The 14508-nt window shown below is 38.2% G+C and overlaps 1 protein-coding gene across 3 annotated transcripts in view; it reads right to left on the reverse strand.

Moving 5' to 3' along the window:
- The window catches only part of ulk4 (unc-51 like kinase 4), a 261384-nt gene that overhangs the window by 175024 nt on the left and 71852 nt on the right, over positions 1–14508 (reverse strand). The gene's annotated exons all lie outside the window — the stretch shown is intronic.

Genomic DNA, 14508 nt, shown 5'->3' on the forward strand with positions numbered 1-14508 from the left:
TTGAAAATAAGAATAATGTTTTCAAACCTGTAATTGCTATAAAATGTTAACATATGATGAATAAAACACAAATAAATGACCTAAACTGTGTTTATGATTAACTCTTTATGCTGCTGTGTACTACATACCCATATTCAATATAGAGATAAAAACACGTTTTTTTTTTTTGAACAATGAAAACAAAAACACTGCTAATAACAATAATAATCAATAAACAGTAATTATCAAATAAAAATCAAACATCAAAAGGTGTGCCATTATAGACTTTATTGAAATGTTCAATAGAACAGAACCCGGGGTTGCCCTCACAACCACTGCACATCTTTCTTGTGTCTATTCTTTTGTTTTCATTTTCGTAGCAGACCCTGCACCTTTGTTGCAGTCTCTGCTTCCCTTGTGTTGGAGGGATAGTCACAAATGCGTGTACACAGCTACTTTGCGCAGACATTGTGATGGATCTGGCTGCCGCATTGCCTGTACCCAGTGCTGTGTTTTGATAGTATTTCGTCACAGCACTGCCATTTCAAACCAAACAACTTCCTGTTTGCAGCTGGCTTACCTGTAAAGTAGCTGCATGCTCTTTTGTTTGTACAGTTTGAACTTTTCTTGGTTCCACATCCTCTTCATCATCATCGCTGAGTGATAAGTCAGCATCACTGTCGCTGGTATCGAAATCTTCCGTACCAACTTCACTCCCTTTGCTCATTATAGAAAGACCACGTACGTTGCCATGTTTAGCTTTCGCTAAAAACTATATAAACTACAACTAAACAAGTAAAACTAATAATAAAACAAAAAATAACAATATATCTCAGACTTCTAAATGCCCACAGGTAGATTGGAATCACTACATGACACGCAAGTGTCACCTGACCCTCCCCCGACTTTCATTGCACATTCCACAGTACTAGCACTGCCTTAGAGAATGAAACCTGAAACGCTAGACTGAGAAACCGATCATAGAATAGAATGGGAAACTTGACGTACGCAGGTAGGGCATGGTACTGTAAGTGGGTTTTCATTTGACATACGTGCGTATGTCATGGTGTTGAAGTGGTTAAGGGCGTATTGAGACACAATGCACAATGGATCCACCACCAATTATGTTTTATTTACCTGAATTTGTATATTCCATTTAATAGTCTAAAACTTTTTTGTAACTTCATTCTTTTGTAGATCCTTATACACTTGATTCTTCATTTGAACTTATCTGTTTTGATCACTTATCTAATAGAGATTGGTTGTGGGAATCTCCAAAATACTTAGAAATGTTTGTTTTGAGTCACTAAGTGACTGATAAAATGGTTTTATCTACTTTTCTTCATGAGTCTGAACTTGCAATATAAAAAGGGAATATCCCTAAGAACATGCTTCGTTGTCAGCATAATAGAAGAACACATTGCTGCAAACCATTGCGGAACAAGTGTGTAATAACTGAATGATGCTTTCTGAGGATCTAATCTGTCAAGTGGCCACCACCTGCATAAAACCTATGCTGCATGCCGGATATCAGAGACAACTCATTCATCACTATCTCAATGAGCATCTCTTGATAGAGAATGGAAGATTAAGCTATACATTGTTCATCTTTATCTTTAATAGGATAAGTTCATTTTCAGTTGTATCGCAGAAATGCACGTCTAGGTTAAATATATTAGACTCCAGCAACAATGTAGTGCTGTTAATTAGATGCTATGGAACATCCTTAATGTCAAATGTTATAAAGATCAGTCAAAACTTTAAAATAAGTAGTTGAGTACACTGTATTTTATTATATGTCATGGGCAAGCTAAGCAATCTGATTGGTTGTTAGTTATGACATTAGATCTAGCAAACGAAAGGGTGGGGCGGGGCTGGAGATGCCTAGTGAGTGCTTTGTTGATATGCAGGGCCATTTAAACCCGTTTGACTGTGAAAAAAAATACTTTTAAACAGCGCGTCTAAAATTAACTGCGCGTGTGAAAATTAATTAGACCTGGCGTGCCTGACGCGCGATTAATAAATGGACCGCAAATATGCACTGTATATAAAACGATGGGACACTGAAATTACATCCACAAAAGATGCAATGGAAAATCTACACAAACACAAGCAAGTAAGGGAAGAAATGGAATTGATTCTGCAAGGAAGCAGTTCAATTTGTACCTTTTACTTAGAGCTAAACAATATTAACTATTACTAGGACCCCTAATTCGCACACAAGGGAGCACTTCATTACACTGTGGCCAAACCTCCTGACCCAATGCGGCTCATTGGGTCAGGAAGTTTGGCCACCTCTGAGACATTATGTCTCAGGGGTGGCCAAACTTCATGACCCAATGAGCCACATACCGACATTTTCATATGGCCGAGAGCCGCAAGACACATATTGTAAAACATGAAATGTTTGCAAGCAAGACATTTTAAATACTTAAACAGGTTTTAATTCTCGCCAACATTAAAATGAAATCTTGCACTTACTCTGTGCATTAGTTATTATTTGGGGTCTACTTAAATTGCGGTAAATTTACGTATTTTTCACGGGTATGTTGCAGAATAAAATTAGGATTTCGTGGACATTACGCGGACATGTTTAAACATTAAATAAACCTAAGTAGACAGTATTTCAGAACACTATGAAGCCTAAAAATAGTGATACTTGCTTCCTTACTAAAACAGAGTGCTGGCATTTGTTAAAGGCGAGTATGCAGCATCCCCCTGCAGTTGACTTGCCCATACATTGAGACTGCATGTTCTGCATCCAAATTGGTTGGAAGTTAAGGCAAAGCTTTGCCAAGTTATACAGATGTGGAAATCGATTAGAAACAGCCCAAAAACTCGGTTACACAAGGACATCTGGCATACTTTAATAAAGTCAATGTATGCAGCACGTTCGTTGTCATGTTATTTGTCCCATCCAATAATGTATTTTATTAGGACCGAGTCAAAACAAACAAGACGTGGCTATTCGGGTCTAGAATTCCAACTGTAAGCAGCAGGTTGAAGCGAGGTGGCTGTGCTGGATCGTTTTAGTACTGATTTAACTTGCAGACAGGAATACTTCTTGTCTGCGCTGACTTTCCAGTTTGGTTTCCGAAAGCTGTTTATTTTATATTCTGTTCAGCAGCCTCTGAAGTAGCCTTTTGTTTAATGTGTGATTCTGAAGCTAAATAGCGATCGATCGTATTTTCTCCAATACACATTAAGATATGGAAAACAATTACCTCCGTCTGCATGTACAGTTTCTTTGGGAAATATCTTAAAACGATCATCAGCCGAAATATACTTTGCTTTTTTTGTCTACTGCTTTTTTTGTCTACTATTTTCTACTATTTTTCCCTCCAATGCTGAAAACTAGATTTTAGCAACCTGGATAAGGGCATCTGCTAAGAAATAAATAAATAATAAATCAAAACAATGCAGCACCAACTTTGTCCCGCCCCCTCCTGCACAGTACAGGTCACATAAAAACAGTAAAGACACACTGATAGGCTGTTTAAAACTTTGTCATTTGAATAGTAAACAAGAATGTTAACTGCTTTGGAGAATTTATTTTGTAAATGTTACTTGTGGACATTTTTTGTTTGTTTGGTTTTTGCTTAAGTGCAATGTACACGGGACGGCGAAGGAATAAAAAAGGACTATCTGCAGAAGAAAGATATGTAGTTTGCGTCACTTGCGTTGTGCAGTAGTTCATTTAAACAAGTTTTCTTTTTTTTCCTCTCCGTACTTGTTTGTATGCATTGGCCCCTAAGAGGTGAATTTCGCGGTGACCCCACGATTTCACGATTTCCACAAAATCCGCGAAATCGCGATTTAGGTAGGTCCCTAGTTATTATGCATTAACAGTATTTTCAAATGATGAACGGAGATCGCTTTTCAGAGCAAGACAGGTTCACATAGTGCAGTGCAGTGAGTACGTATTTACGCTGTGACTTGCGTAAATTGCGTAAACCACGTTGAAGGAGGGAATCTCCTGTGGTTTAAGGCTGCTGTGGCAAAGAAAGTCTCGCCTTGTGAAAGATGTGATTTGCTTATTTTTCATTTCGTTTCATTTAGAAATAAAAAACAGTGATTCATTTTGTTTAGGAATAAAAAAAAAAAACAATTGACTCTTATTTTAAATAATTTATTTCAACATGTATTCATAATGTGGTTTCATTCTGTTTCTTTTCATTTAGAAAATAAAAAAGTAAAAATACTTCTCTCTTGCACATGATGTAAATTATGAACATAAGTGTGACTAAGGTCGTCTGAAATACATCTCATTTAATTTTGATATTTTTACATCTCCCGAGTCGTCCTGGTAGAGCGGCACCGACTGTATTTCTGTTTATACTGTATGAATTTTGTACTTTAAATAAAATATATTCAGTTATTATAAAGCAAAATACAAACTGCCCTGATTCCACCAAAAACACTGAATAAAACAGACACATTTTTTTAAGGATTCTTTTTGACAAGCTCTCCCCTTGAAGATCGGAATTCTTGGATTTCATGACTGCTCTGTACTTTTGAGAGCTTTGTGGATGACACATGCACTGTATTTTGAAAAGGATTACAGTACCTGCTCATGACGAGACGTAAGACATGTAAATATAATATGAATTTTAGACCCTCAATATCTAGTCTAGCGCCCACTCCAATTTTATAAAAAGATTAATTAATCAGAAAAAGGATGTTTGGCATGGGCGATATTCCATTCCATAACAAAACTTGCTTGAGCATCAGCTTCTTTACTGAACACAGAAAGGAGCATCTGCTGACTGCTGAGTCCTGCTTTTAAGAGGCTAGTTTGTTTCTCCTCAAGTCTGATCCAGGAGGATATGCAGATGAACATTTTTTGTGATTTTGTTTCATAGACATGGTTGCTCGCCTACTGTGTAAGCGATTTGCTGCAGATGAAACACCGATGGTTACCATTGTTTTTAGTGAAAGCAAACTCTCTCCCATTCTGGCTTAAAACCTCAAACTTTCGTTTATTACTCATGGAGGGTTTACTCAATGCCATTGTCTCCACGAAACAAACAAGCCCTTAATTCAAAATTATCAGGATTGACCAACCGGCTTGTCGAAGGTCATCAAGTGACGAAATGTGCAGTGAACATGCAGGCTGATAAACAGAAGAGAGAGAAGGGGGGAGAGAAGAAAGAACAATAACTGTGCATCACCCAACATTTAACCGAGAGCCGCACTTGAACGAGCCGTGGTTTGGCCACCTCAGAGAGAGAGAGAGAGAGAGAGAGAGAGAGAGAGAGAGAGAGAGAGAGAGAGAGAGAGGAGAGAGAGAGAGAGAGAGAGAGAGAGAGGAGAGAGAGAGAGAGAGACAGACAGACAGATAGATAGATATTGTGACAGACTAGGGGGAGGAGAGAAAAATGTAGTCCAGGAGGGGCCGAGGGACTACATTCCCCAGAATGCCATGGCAGGAAGCCAGGATGGGGTTCACCTGGCTCTGATTATTAATGAAGGTCATCTGCCTGTGTGAAGAGACCTGTGTGTCTGAAAAAGTTACTGTGTGAACAGGTTCTGTTTGTGTGTGTGTTAAAACTGTCTTGTGTAATCAGTAAACGGCTTAGCCGTTCGTTTTTAGTTCAAGAAAAAGAACGGTTCAAGAAAACAGTTTAGTTAGTACTCTGTGCGGGAGGTAGGTTTTTGTTTCACTACTCTGTGCGGGAGGTAGGTTTTTGTTTCTTAGTACCAGGGTTCATACACTTTTTCAACATCAAAATTCCATACTTTTTCTAGACTTCAATTTGTTTTTCCCAGACTTGTGTTATAGTTAGTTTCTACTAGTTTTTTCCACATAGGAGGGCAGCTGCAGAGCATTATATCTTTTTGATCCAGAGCAGAAGTTGCCCTGGTTTTCTGAAAGTATTTGTCAGAATCTGGTGGTGCATATCTAGCAAGAGACAATGCAGGTATGCAAAAGGAAGTAAGATACAATCTAAGAAATGCCCAATATTTGAGAACTATGTTGCATTATTTACTAAGAGAATATAAAAAGTTGTATACTGCAAGTATACTTGTGTCAAAATAGAATAGTATAATGGTACCAATAGTATACTAAAACCAGACAATTTTGGCACAAGTAAACTTGCAGTATAATACTTTTTTGTAAGGCATGATATTGGATTCTGATCCGAACTTCTTTATACCCTCTGTTAAATGTTAAACACTGTGGGAGAAGAAAAATAACAAAAATGAAATAACAAATGTGCACGCATTATATATTAAAATGTGCAAGTGTTGTATATTAAACATACAAGTCAAATACTAAATACAGTACACTCTCACTATAACAACCCTGTTTGGGTCCAAAGCCTTTTGTTCGCTATAGTAAAAGGACAACCCAAAACGGACAAGCTGCTGGAGTAAGTTGGAAGGAAGTCACCTTGGATAAAGGCATTAGCTAAATTATTAATAATATTAGTACTGTTTTTATTCTTTGATTTTCTTTATTATTACAGTATGTGTCACTACTACCACTTAATAATAATAATAATAATAATAATAATAGCAATGAGATTGTGTGAATAAAAGTAGAATTACAAGTACAGTACCTATTTGTGTTGTGCTGCATCCAGTATTCTGGCGATATCCTATTCGTTGAAGAACACAGTACAACCCCCTCACCCCCCCCCCCCCCCACAAAAAAAAAAAAAAAAGAACACATTAACAAAGTTTCAGTTTTGTTTCCTTATTAACAAAAAAAAAACACACATCACTGTTGATTTGCCGTGGTGGTTGCATAGAGCTGTACGAGCCAACATCAGCAGCAGTTTGATATATATATATATATATACACAGCTCTTGAAAAAATTAAGAGACCACTGCAAAATTATCAGTTTCTCTGGTTTTACTATTTATAGGTATGTGTTTGGGTAAAATGAACATTTTTGTTTTATTCTATAAACTACTGACAACATTTCTCCCAAATTCCAAATAAAAATATTGTCATTTAGAGCATTTATTTGCAGAAAATGACAACTGGTCAAAATAACAAAAAAGATGCAGTGTTGTCAGACCTCGAATAATGCAAAGAAAATAAGTTCATATTCATTTTTAAACAACACAATACTAATGTTTTAACTTAGGAAGAGTTCAGAAATCAGTATTTGGTGGAATAACCCTGATTTTCAAGCACAGCTTTCATGCGTCTTGGCATGCTCTCCACCAGTCTTTCACATTGATGTTGGGTGACTTTATGCCACTCCTGGCGCAAAAATTCAAGCAGCTCGGCTTTGTTTGATGGCTTGTGACCATCCATCTTCCTCTTGATCACATTCCAGAGGTTTTCAATGGGGTTCAGGTCTGGAGATTGGGCTGGCCATGACAGGGTCTTGATCTGGTGGTCCTCCATCCACACCTTGATTGACCTGGCTGTGTGGCATGGAGCATTGTCCTGCTGGAAAAACCAATCCTCAGAGTTGGGGAACATTGTCAGAACAGAAGGAAGCAAGTTTTCTTCCAGGACAACCTTGTACTTGGCTTGATTCATGCCAAAGCTGCCCGATTCCAGCCTTGCTGAAGCACCCCCAGATCATCACCGATCCTCCACCACATTTCACAGTGGGTGCGAGACACTGTGGCTTGTAGGCCTCTCCAGGTCTCCGTCTAACCATTAGAAGACCAGGTGTTGGGCAAAGCTGAAAATTGGACTCATCTGGGGGTGCTTCAGCAAGGCTGGAATCGGGCAGATTTGTCTTTGTGAAGGACGCATGAATCAAGCCAAGTACAAGGTTGTCCTGGAAGAAAACTTGCTTCCTTCTGCTCTGACAATGTTCCCCAACTCTGAGGATTGGTTTTTCCAGCAGGACAATGCTCCATGCCACACAGCCAGGTCAATCAAGGTGTGGATGGAGGACCACCAGATCAAGACCCTGTCATGGCCAGCCCAATCTCCAGACCTAAACCCCATTGAAAACCTCTGGAATGTGATCAAGAGGAAGATGGATGGTCACAAGCCATCAAACAAAGCCAAGCTGCTTGAATTTTTGCGCCAGGAGTGGCATAAAGTCACCCAACATCAATGTGAAAGACTGGTGGAGAGCATGCCAAGACGCATGAAAGCTGTGCTTGAAAATCAGGGTTATTCCACCAAATATTGATTTCTGAACTCTTCCTAAGTTAAAACATTAGTATTGTGTTGTTTAAAAATGAATATGAACTTATTTTCTTTGCATTATTCGAGGTCTGACAACACTGCATCTTTTTTGTTATTTTGACCAGTTGTCATTTTCTGCAAATAAATGCTCTAAACGACAATATTTTTATTTGGAATTTGGGAGAAATGTTGTCAGTAGTTTATAGAATAAAACAAAAATGTTCATTTTACCCAAACACATACCTATAAATAGTAAAACCAGAGAAACTGATAATTTTGCAGTGGTCTCTTAATTTTTTCCAGAGCTGTATATATATATATATATATGTGTGTGTGTGTGTGTGTGTGTATTATTTTTAAATCAGTATTTAATCGTACAATGAAGGCCATATAGCGAGGATGTAAATAGTATATCTACACTCGGCTGACGGTTTGGACCCGACACTGTTGCTGCACTCGGGACTGTAAGTTGCAAGCAAACACCGTACATTTAAAATACAATTACCGGTACATTTTATTAAATCACATTAAAGAAATGAAAAACGCGACATTAACATGCTACGGTTATACACACTATTGGGGCTACAGAAAGTGTTTATTTTATTTGTTTTAAATCCGAGTCAGTGATGATAATAACTTGTTTTGTATTTGTATTTTTTCCCCCCTGGGTTGGGAAATGACGGTAACGATTTAATAAAGGTAACAACAAGATAACAAAATGTGAATCTGGGTGAGCAGAGTACGGTAGCTTGTAATTCCAGTTTGTAACTTTCAAAATCATAGCCTTCAATATAAACTGATATATTTTGGCTGTCGTAGTGTCGATTTTTCACTGGAGCAGACAGGGTCATGTGACATATACCAGTGTGCTGACTGGATAGGATTGCTTGTGTTGTCAAGGGTGATACATGGGACAATCCTCGCGCGATTTGGTCACAAGCAATATAGTTGCTATTACTAGCAAATTGCCTAGACAGTTGTCGCTAGAACTGCTGACCCGCTTTCGAAATCAATTATTATTAAGAATAAAAAAACAACGCGAAATAATTTTCATTCTCCCGAGATACTAGTAAAATTCCAGACTTTTTCAAGACTTTCATAACGGAGACATGGTTTTTCAAACATTTTCAAGCCCTGGAAATCAGTTTGGCATTTTCCATACTTTTTCCAGACTTCCAGACTAGCGTACGAACCCTGTGCGGGAGGTACTAGGCTTTTGTTTCTTAGTACCCATGTGGGAGGTAGGTTTTTGTTTCTTAATACCCATGTGGGAGGTAGGTTTTTGTTTCCTAGTACTCTGTGCGGGAGGTAGGTTTTTATTTCTTAGTACTCTGTGCGGGAGGTAGGTTTTTATTCCTTAGTACTCCGTGAGGGAAGGAGGTTTTTGTTTTAGTACTCCATGAGGGAGGTAGGTTTTGTTTTAGTACTCTGTGAGGGAGGTAGGTTTTTGTTTCTTAGTACCCATGTGGGAGGTAGGTTTTTGTTTCCTAGTACTCTGTGCGGGAGGTAGGTTTTTATTCCTTAGTACTCCGTGAGGGAGGGAGGTTTTTGTTTTAGTACTCCATGAGGGAGGTAGGTTTTGTTTTAGTACTCCATGAGGGAGGTAGGTTTTTGTTTCTTAGTACCCATGTGGGAGGTAGGTTTTTATTTCTTAGTACCCATGTGGGAGGTAGGTTTTTATTTCTTAGTACTCCGTGAGGGAGGGAGGTTTTTGTTTTAGTACTCCATGAGGGAGGTAGGTTTTGTTTCTGTTTTATTTTTGTTATATGAAATAATAAAAGTGTGTAAATGCGCTGAACTTAAACCTTGTGTTGGGTCTGTATTTTAAAAGGGGCAAAACAAACCTCAGCCGTGAGGCTGTGTTACAATTATTTTATATATATACAGTATATATAGTGGTTTGCAAGTATTCACCCCCCTGCAAAGTTTTCACATTTTGTTGGCACCTGAGCATACTCCATGATGCTTTCAAATTAGACTTTACATGTAGAATCTACACAAACTACTCCACATTGATAAAGTTAAAAAATGCATATAGAATATAAATAAGTAGGATTGACAGAGAAAAACAGATTAATCTCAGTTGCATAAGTATTCAACCTCTTTGCTACTGCAGCCCTAAATCAGCTCAGGTGCAAATGACTTTGCTAGAGAGGCACAGAGCAGAAGGGTACAAGAAAATTTCAAAGGCGCTGATTATCCCTCTCAGCACAGTGAAGTCCATCATTAAGAAGTGGAAGATGCATCATACCACCCAGACACTACCCATCCCAAACTGAGCAGTCGGGCAAGCAGGAAACTGGTTCGGGATGTCACTCTGAAGCCAACAATGACCTTGAGAGATCTGCAAAGTTCTGTGTCTGAGATGGGAGTCAGTGTTCACACATCAACAATAAGCCGGTCCCTACACAAAGCTGGCCTGTATGGACGGGTGGCAAGAAAGAAGCCATTACTCAAAAAGCCTCATCTTAAAGCACGTATGGAGTTTGCGAAAAAGCGTGTAGATGATACTGCAGACATGTGGAAAAAGGTTTTGTGGTCAGACGAGACAAAAATTGAACTAAATTCCAAGCATTACGTCTGGCGCAAGCCCAACGCTGCACATCACCCAGTCAACACCATCCCAACTAGTTAAATATAGTTACCTGAAACTCAGGTAACTAAGAGTTTGGTGAGTGTACACTGTGTTTGTTACTGTGTTTCTGCACATTTTTGTTTTTGTAAAGTAGTGATGGCGAATGCCCAGCCTACTTTTTTGTGTTTTGTTAAACCTTTATTTTGGCCCTTGTACCCTTTTTGTTTGTTTTTGGTGTTATTTTGTTTAGCTGCCCATTTACTTTGCCAATTTCCATGTTAAAAATTCCCTTTTTTTGATGATCGGTATAATATAGATCACAACATAACATCATTTTTTACAATGGCAGCATTATAATAACACTATAATACTTGTGCAGACATCAGTTTTTTAGAAATTATTTGTTGTGTGATAGATTTCAAAGCAGACGCACATCAATGCTAACGTCTTTATCAAGCACATATACATCAGAACACTTGCGTCGCAAATTTTCAATCACATTATATACAGTATCTTCCCCAGTTTCAGGCACGGGTGTATAGCGCTGTTATATTAATTATTATCTGTGAAGTGTAGGTATCATAAATTAATAGGTCATTTTGACCAGTACCAAACCTGACAAGGCTTCCTTACAACCTGTAACACCAACAGATAAATAAATAAATCTCCTCGTTTTATTCTCTGTAGATACACAGGCATCCACTTTTCACTCTCAGCTGTGTGTATACAGATGACCCGGTTTGTCAAGCACATTTCTTAAGGACTGCTGCCATCTGTATACAAATAAAACTGCATACACTTTTACAATACAGTGTTCTTAATTTTTCATTGAAGCATGTTAAAAAGACGTGTTAAACTTTGCAAATGCACATATAAGCGCCTGCACGCTATTCTCACGGGAGTGACACATTTGGACTTGCATGTGCTCCACGTGGAAATCGTGGGTTAAGCAGCTGGGTGGTTAAATGTGTGCTTTGGCGCTCAAGCTGCAGCTTCCTGGCTTCTGAGTCTCTGTCTCACCACTATCCTGCCACAATTATATATAAGCACAGTTGGATACTATGCTTTAGAAAAAAGAGGGGACCTAAGCAATGATATGATGGTTTCCACATTACTGAGCTCATGTAAATATTTGCTTTTGAAGACCAATAAATCCTGATAACTGGCTGGGAAGAATAAGCACTGTAAACAGTGACTGCCAGAATGTCCTTTCATTAGGTCTTTTGATCAAACTTACAACCAATCAATCAATCAAAATAACACATGTAAAATAAACAAGTTTCATTATATAGCATTTACAATGATAAATATGGTGTTTGATGGTGCTTCAACTTTGTGGGGGTCCTGACAATGGCTTGACAATGGCTGTAGTTGTAAGTTCAAAATTTTGAATAAGAAACAATATAGATGTATGAAGGAGGTCATGCACTGACTACTAACTGTAATACAGCTTTGAATCTAGCAAACAAGCTTCCGTTCCTATTTGTAATCTAATTTTTATTCTCCAATAGAAATGTAGAATTTACTGCCACTCAGTAGTTGGGGTGGGTTTAAGGTATTCAGAACGAATCAATGATAGATATGAGTCATGAAGGTGGTACATTGCCCAACTGCATGGAAAGATATAGATATAGATATATATATATATATAGATATATATATATATATCTATATATATCTATATCTATATATATATATATATATATATATATATATATATATATATATATATATATATATAGATATATATATATATATATATATATATATATATATACATACAGTGCCTTGCGAAAGTATTCGGCCCCCTTGAACTTTGCGACCTTTTGCCACATTTCAGGCTTCAAACATAAAGATATGAAACTGTAATTTTTTGTGAAGAATCAACAACAAGTGGGACACAATCATGAAGTGGAACGAAATTTATTGGATATTACAAACTTTTTTAACAAATAAAAAACTGAAAAATTGGGCGTGCAAAATTATTCAGCCCCCTTAAGTTAATACTTTGTAGCGCCACCTTTTGCTGCGATTACAGCTGTAAGTCGCTTGGGGTATGTCTCTATCAGTTTTGCACATCGAGAGACTGAAATTTTTGCCCATTCCTCCTTGCAAAACAGCTCGAGCTCAGTGAGGTTGGATGGAGAGCATTTGTGAACAGCAGTTTTCAGTTCTTTCCACAGATTCTCGATTGGATTCAGGTCTGGACTTTGACTTGGCCATTCTAACACCTGGATATGTTTATTTGTGAACCATTCCATTGTAGATTTTGCTTTATGTTTTGGATCATTGTCTTGTTGGAAGACAAATCTCCGTCCCAGTCTCAGGTCTTTTGCAGACTCCATCAGGTTTTCTTCCAGAATGGTCCTGTATTTGGCTCCATCCATCTTCCCATCAATTTTAACCATCTTCCCTGTCCCTGCTGAAGAAAAGCAGGCCCAAACCATGATGCTGCCACCACCATGTTTGACAGTGGGGATGGTGTGTTCAGGGTGATGAGCTGTGTTGCTTTTACGCCAAACATAACGTTTTGCATTGTTGCCAAAAAGTTCGATTTTGGTTTCATCTGACCAGAGCACCTTCTTCCACATGTTTGGTGTGTCTCCCAGGTGGCTTGTGGCAAACTGTAAACGACACTTTTTATGGATATCTTTAAGAAATGGCTTTCTTCTTGCCACTCTTCCATAAAGGCCAGATTTGTGCAGTATACGACTGATTGTTGTCCTATGGACAGAGTCTCCCACCTCAGCTGTAGATCTCTGCAGTTCATCCAGAGTGATCATGGGCCTCTTGGCTGCATCTCTGATCAGTCTTCTCCTTGTATGAGCTGAAAGTTTAGAGGGACGGCCAGGTCTTGGTAGATTTGCAGTGGTCTGATACTCCTTCCATTTCAATATTATCGCTTGCACAGTGCTCCTTGGGATGTTTAAAGCTTGGGAAATCTTTTTGTATCCAAATCCGGCTTTAAACTTCTCCACAACAGTATCTCGGACCTGCCTGGTGTGTTCCTTGTTCTTCATGATGCTCTCTGCGCTTTAAACGGACCTCTGAGACTATCACAGTGCAGGTGCATTTATACAGAGACTTGATTACACACAGGTGGATTCTATTTATCATCATTAGTCATTTAGGTCAACATTGGATCATTCAGAGATCCTCACTGAACTTCTGGAGAGAGTTTGCTGCACTGAAAGTAAAGGGGCTGAATAATTTTGCACGCCCAATTTTTCAGTTTTTTATTTGTTAAAAAAGTTTGAAATATCCAATAAATTTCGTTCCACTTCATGATTGTGTCCCACTTGTTGTTGATTCTTCACAAAAAATTACAGTTTCATATCTTTATGTTTGAAGCCTGAAATGTGGCAAAAGGTTGCAAAGTTCAAGGGGGCCGAATACTTTCGCAAGGCACTGTATATATATATATATATATATATATATATTATGGAAAGAGGGGAAGTCAGCGTGAATTGAGAAACCATCTCCAGTGTCTTTCTGGTGTTTATTGGCTATACACCAGTGTGTTTTATCGGTTAAAACCAAAAATCAGAAGCCCTAATCTTAAAGTTATGTCAGTATTTTTTGTGATCACATGACCCCCCTACAATAGCCTTGCAACCACTTTTTAGGTTGGGACCCCCAGTCTGAGAAACTCTACACTAGGAAATAGAAATCATAAATATTAAAAAGACTTATATGATACAAAAAATGCACTAAACAAAGTGCTCTGCATTTGTACCCATGCTGGGCATTTAACTGTAACGATGTGATGAATCATTCCAACGCCGGATAAGCACAGTGAATGAGTGTCTTGGTTTGGGAAGAGTCACATTTTGTTACAGTGCCTTTA

Source organism: Acipenser ruthenus, chromosome 3, assembly GCF_902713425.1.
Source record: "Acipenser ruthenus chromosome 3, fAciRut3.2 maternal haplotype, whole genome shotgun sequence".
NCBI lineage: Eukaryota > Metazoa > Chordata > Actinopteri > Acipenseriformes > Acipenseridae > Acipenser > Acipenser ruthenus.